The following is a 6,906-nucleotide window of genomic DNA, read 5'->3' on the forward strand; positions in this document are numbered from 1 at the left end:
TATACGGTCTTGGATGAGGAATAGTCTTGAGCTGGAGCTTCTTAACCATCTCTTCGCTTGCAGCATTAATACAACTTCCTCCATCTATGATCAGACTACAAACTTTGTCTTTAATGAAGCATCTCGTATGAAATAGGTTCTCTCGCTGACAAGTCTCTTCAGGTTGACTCTGAACACTCAAAGTCCTTCTGGCAACCAGCATCTCGCCCACGGCAGCAGCTGCTTCCTCTTCCTCTATTTTATATTCGGCCTCTGAATCCTCTTGAGGAACTATCTCTCCTCCCTCTGAAACCTTCTTGTTTGGACAATCTCGAGAGTAATGTCCCATTCCTTGACATTTGAAACACCTCACATTGCTGATAGAAGTACCACTTCTAGGTTTGAACTCAGCTTTAGCTTCTTCTTTAAGTCCAGTAGAGGGTGGTTTGATGTCTCTGGAGTAAGCTGGCTTGCTGATCTCCTTAGGCTTAGGTACACTAGGCGTGAACGTGGACTTGATGATTCGCCTCTTGACTTGAGATTCCACCAATTCAGCCTTATGCACCATCTCTTGTATATCTGCGAAATCCTGAAGTTCCACCTTGTCTTGAATTTCTCGGTTAAGTCCTCCAAGAAATCTCGACATTACCATCTCTTCGCCTTCTCGTAAATCTGCACGAATGAGCAAAGTTTCCAATTCCTGATAATAATGTTGAACAGACTTCGTACCTTGGACGAGGCGCCTAAGCTTGTTGAGTATTTCGCGCTGATGATGGGCTGGAACGAACCGCTTCCTCATCTGTATAACAAGCTGATCCCAAGTAGTAATCGGAAGTTCCCTAAGGCGATTTCTGGTGACTCCCAACTGCTCCCACCATAGAAGCGCATACCCATGAAATTCCGAAACTGCAATCTTCACCTTGTTGAGCTCGTAAGTTCCTTGGACCAGAAAATTAGACTCCATCTTCCTTTCCCAATCTAGATAAACTTCGGGATCATTAGTTCCATGGAAAGGAGGATACTGGATTTTGATGTGACGCAGCTGCTGACGTAGAGGATCATAATCTCGACCATGTCCTCGGCCTCGATCTCGTCTCACAGTTTCTCTGCTATGATCAGAAGCTTCGTCCTCCTCATAGTATTCTGGGTCTGATTCCAGGATAACTCGATGCCCAGCAATATATTCCTCTCGGCGGTGCTGACGATCTACCCTTGGGCCATCTCGATCTGCACCAGTAGGGTTCCTCCTCGGATTAAACGTTGTCTCTCTGCCCCCCAATTTGGCTTCGGCTAGACTTAGCTTTAGTCCTGGCTTCGGAATGTGTTGGGTGGCGTGGGAGTTTCCGGGAAGATCGTATGTGCCCTTTACCCTTAGCTAAGCGCATTGCTTCCGACGGAGTTGGAGTTTGAGACGACTCTTCTCCACTTGCACTGAGATCTTTGAGCAGATCATTCATCTTTGTCTCGAACTTATCGTTGAGTTGTTCGATTTGTTGGGTGAGCTGAGTTGCTATGGCTTGATTCCCTTCTTTAATTTGTTGAGACATTGCTCGGTTCAGAGCTTCCATAGCCTCAGCCGAAAGCTCTATGGTACCTGAAAAAAAAATTAAAAGAACTCGCAGTAACTTGTTCTAGACAAAATCACAAAAACAGCAGCATGATCGAACTAAAAAGGTATTTCTGTACTCGTTTTTTTTTTTTTTTTTTTTTTTTTTTTAACGAAAATTCACGAAATTTTTTTTCTAACAAGCCTAAACGAAATCGTAACAACAAGGACTCTTAACAGACCTAAACGAAGACGAAAAACACGAGACTCTTAACAAAATCTAAACGAAATTGAAACAACAAATTATCAAGCCTATCAAAATCAAAAGACCAAACCCTAGACTCGATACGAAGCAAAGAAACTAAGCAGCAATGAATATGATCAAACTCGACACAATGAATAAGCAGCAAAAGACTAGATCGATGCAATCTAACGAAGATATAGAAGTGATGCAGCGAAACAAACTAATATTGAACACGATCTAACAAATAACAAAAACAAAAACGAATGATACAGCGATTAAAAGAGAGAAACAGTTCGATGCACACACAACCTAACTCGCTAAGCCCTAATAAAGTCACACGAATTCAGAACACAAATTCAGATCAAAAATCGTGATTAGGGTTAGAGATTTCTCAGCCTTTGGTTCAGAGTTGGCTCTGATACCACGTGATACGATCCAAGGTGATCTACTCTGAGGAAAAGGCTGTAGATGCTGCGATTTTATGGACAGATCACAACGATGAAGTGACGATGGCTTATGATCGAGATGATGGATCGATGCGACGAGAAGCGATGGTGGCTTGTGGATCGGATCGTGGATGCGAGATGGTGTGGTGATGATGAGATGATCGATTGATGGTGTGGTGATGATGAGGTAGAAGAATCTCTTGTAAACAGATTAGTTTTTAAGAGATTCGAATTTCAGAGTTTTTAGTTCTCAGAAATCAAAAAGAGAGAAGAACACGTTAAAATTTTGATCAAAATTCTTCACTGAATAACACTTAGGCGATTTTCTCTAATTTATAGACTAAGAGAGAAAATCGCAGCCCTAATACAAAACTACATGAAGTTTGAAATAAAAACAACACGAAGTTTGATTTAAAAATAAAACAGCGAGGCGTCCCTTCTAAATCCTAAGTGGTGCGCCTAAAACAACTAGTGCACAAGTCATTGTGACTTTGCACGTTATTACCCATTAGTAACAACTTCTAAGTAACTCGACGTAGCAATGATTTCTGCCTCGTTAAAAACCTTGGAGAAGAACCTCCTTGCCTTCCAAAATCCTCACCAAGGAAAAGAGTACAGAATCATCACCTAAGTTACCTAGTCATTGTTACTGGGTTCTTCATTCTTCAAGATAGAGATGTTGAAGATGTGAGCTCCAGCCTCCAGTTGATCGATGTCCTCTGCGGCCATGAGTGTGTGAGCCTCCTTAGCCATCTCTCTAGCTCTGGAACGAGTGATCCTGCCAGCTACCTCTGTTTCCTCCTCCTCTGAGCTGGTCATGATCATATCACTTTACTTCTTAGTTGTAAGCTCAGAACTCCATCTTGTCAATATAGTGCACTTTTTGATCTGAATATGACTTTTCTTAAATAGAGTTCCAGTTTTCTGATTTTCATAGGAGAGTTTTAGTGTAGCTAAAGGAATAAGAAAACAAGTAATGATGCATCTCCTTCCACATTTAGGAGTCTGTACTTCTTATTTGTAAGCTCATAACTCCCTCTTGTCAATATAGTGCCATTTTGGATCAGAATATGACTTTTCTTAAACAAAGTCCCAATTTTTGGATTTTCATAAGAGAGTTTTGGTGTAACTAAAAGAATAAGAAAACAAGTAAATTATGCATCTCCTTCCATATTGAGGAGTCTCTACTTACTATTTGTAAGATCAGAACTCCCGCTTGTCAATATAATTCCATTTTGGATCAGAATATGAATTTTCTTAAACAAAGTCTCAATTTTCTGATTTTCATAGGAGAGTTTAAGTGTAGCTAAAGGAGCAAGAAAACAAGTAAATGATGCATCTCCTTCCACCATTTAGCAGTCTCTACTTCTTAGTTGTAAGCTCAGAACACCTTCTTGTCAATATAGTGCCATTTTTTTTATCCGAATCTGACTTTTCTTAGACAGAGTCCCAGTTTTCTGAGTTTTATGGGAGAGTTTTAGTGTAGCTAAAGGAATAAGAAAACAAGTAAATTGATGCATCTCCTTTCACATTTAGGAGTCTCTACTTCTTATTTGTAAGCTCATAACTCCCTCTTGTCAATATAGTGCCATTTTGGATCAGAATATGATTTTTCTTAAACAGAGTCCTAGTTTTCTGTTTTTCATAGGAGAGTTTAACTGTAGCTAAAGGAATAAGAAAACACGTAAATGATGCATCTCCTTCCACATTTAGGAGTCTTTACTTCTTAGTTGTAAGCTCAGAACTCCCTCTTGTCAATATAGCGCTATTTTTGATCTGAATATGACTTTTCTAAAACAGAGTCCCAGTTTTCTGATTGTCATAGGAGAGTTTAAGTGTAGCTAAAGGAATAAGAAAACAAGTAAATGATGCATCTCCTTCCACATTTAGCAGTCTCTACCTCTTAGTTGTAAGCTCATAACTCCCTCTTGTCAATACAGTACCATTTTGGATTAGAATATGACTTTTCTTAAACAGAGTCACAGTTTTCTGATTTTCGTAGGAGAGTTTTGGTGTAGCTAAAGGAATAAGAAAACAAGTAAATGATGCATCTCCTTCCATATTTAGGAGTCTGTACTTCCTATTTGTAAGATCAGAACTCCCTCTTGTCAATATAGTTCCATTTTGGATCAGAATATGAATTTTCTTAAACAGAGTCTCACTTTTCTGTTTTTCATAGGAGAGTTTAAGTGTAGCTACAGGAATAAGAAAACAAGTAAATGATGCATCTCCTTTCACATTTAGCAGTCTCTACTTCTTAGTTGTAAGCTCAGAACTCCCTCTTGTCAACATAGTGTCATTTTTTTTATCCGAATCTGACTTTTCTTAGATAGAGTCCCAGTTTTCTGATTTTTATAGGAGAGTTTTAGTGTAGCTAAAGGAATAAGAAAACAAGTAAATTGATGCATCTCCTTCCACATTTAGGAGTCTCTACTTCTTAGTTGTAAGCCCATAACTCCCTCTTGTCAATATAGTGCCATTTTGGATCAGAATATGACTTTTCTTAAACAGAGTCACAGTTTTCTGATTTTCGTAGGACAGTTTTGGTGGAGCTAAAGGAATAAGAAAACAAGTAAATGATGCATCTCCTTCCATATTTAGGAGTCTCTACTTCCTATTTGTAAGATCAGAACTCTCTCTTGTCAATATAGTACCATTTTAAATCAGAATATGAATTTTCATAAACAGAGTCTCAGTTTTCTGATTTTCATAGGAGAGTTTAAGTGTAGCTAAAGGAATAAGAAAACAAGTAAATGATGCATCTCCTTCCACATTTAGGAGTCTTTACATCTTAGTTGTAAGCTCAGAACTCCATCTTGTCAATATAGCGCCATTTTTTATCTAAATATGACTTTTCTTAAACAGAGTTTCAGTTTTCTGATTTTCATAGGAGAGTTTTAGTGTAGCTAAAGGAATAAGAAAACAAGTAATGATGCATCTCCTTCCACATTTAGGAGTCTTTACTTCTTAGTTGTAAGCTCAGAACTCCCTCTTGTCAATATAGCGCTATTTTTGATCTGAATATGACTTTTCTTAAACAGAGTCTCAGTTTTCTGATTTTCATAGGAGAGTTTAAGTGTAGCTAAAGGAATAAGAAAACAAGTGAATGATGCATCTCCTTTCACATTTAGCAGTCTCTACTTCTTAGTTGTAAGCTCAGAACTCCCTCTTGTCAACATAGTGTCATTTTTTTTATCCGAATCTGACTTTTCTTAGACAGAGTCCCAGTTTTCTGATTTTTATAGGAGAGTTTTAGTGTAGCTAAAGGAATAAGAAAACAAGTAAATTGATGCATCTCCTTCCACATTTAGGAGTCTCTACTTCTTAGTTGTAAGCCCATAACTCCCTCTTGTCAATATAGTGCCATTTTGGATAAGAATATGACTTTTCTTAAACAAAGTCCCAATTTTTGGACTTTCATAAGATAGTTTTGGTGTAACTAAAAGAATAAGAAAACAAGTAAATTATGCATCTCCTTCCATACTGAGGAGTCTCTACTTCCTATTTGTAAGATCAGAACTCCTGCTTGTCAATATAATTCAATTTTGGATCAGAATATGACTTTTCTTAAACAAAGTCTCAGTTTTCTGATTTTCATAGGAGAGTTTAAGTGTAGCTAAAGGAACAAGAAAACAAGTAAATGATGCATCTCCTTCCACCATTTAGCAGTCTCTACTTCTTAGTTGTAAGCTCAGAACACCCTCTTGTCAATATAGTGCCATTTTTTTATCCGAATCTGACTTTTCTTAGACAGAGTCCCAGTTTTCTGACTTTTATGGGAGAGTTTTAGTGTAGCTAAAGGAATAAGAAAACAAGTAAATTGATGCATCTCCTTTCACATTTAGGAGTCTCTACTTCTTATTTGTAAGCTCATAACTCCCTCTTGTCAATATAGTGCCATTTTGGATCAGAATATGATTTTTCTTAAACAGAGTCCTAGTTTTCTGTTTTTCATAGGAGAGTTTAAGTGTAGCTAAAGGAATAAGAAAACACGTAAATGATGCATCTCCTTCCACATTTAGGAGTCTTTACTTCTTAGTTGTAAGCTCAGAACTCCCTCTTGTCAATATAGCGCTATTTTTGATCTGAATATGACTTTTCTGAAACAGAGTCCCAGTTTTCTGATTTTCATAGGAGAGTTTAAGTGTAGCTAAAGGAATAAGAAAACAAGCAAATGATGCATCTCCTTCCACATTTAGCAGTCTTTTTTTCTTAGTTGTAAGCTCATAACTCCCTCTTGTCAATATAGTACCATTTTGGATCAGAATATGACTTTTCTTAAACAGAGTCACAGTTTTCTGATTTTCGTAGGAGAGTTTTGGTGTAGCTAAAGGAATAAGAAAACAAGTAAATGATGCATCTCCTTCCATATTTAGGAGTCTGTACTTCCTATTTGTAAGATCAGAACTCCCTCTTGTCAATATAGTTCCATTTTGGATCAGAATATGAATTTTCCTAAACAGAGTCTCAGTTTTCTGATTTTCATAGGAGAGTTTAAAGTGTAGCTACAGGAATAAGAAAACAAGTAAATGATGCATCTCCTTCCACATTTAGCAGTCTCTACTTCTTAGTTGTAAGCTCAGAACTCCCTCTTGTCAACATAGTGTCATTTTTTTTATCCGAATCTGACTTTTCTTAGACAGAGTCCAAGTTTTCTGATTTTTATAGGAGAGTTTTAGTGTAGGTAAAGG

The sequence above is a fragment of the Eutrema salsugineum genome, unplaced genomic scaffold (genome assembly GCF_000478725.1).
Source record: "Eutrema salsugineum unplaced genomic scaffold, Eutsalg1_0 scaffold_23, whole genome shotgun sequence".
Taxonomy (NCBI): domain Eukaryota; kingdom Viridiplantae; phylum Streptophyta; class Magnoliopsida; order Brassicales; family Brassicaceae; genus Eutrema; species Eutrema salsugineum.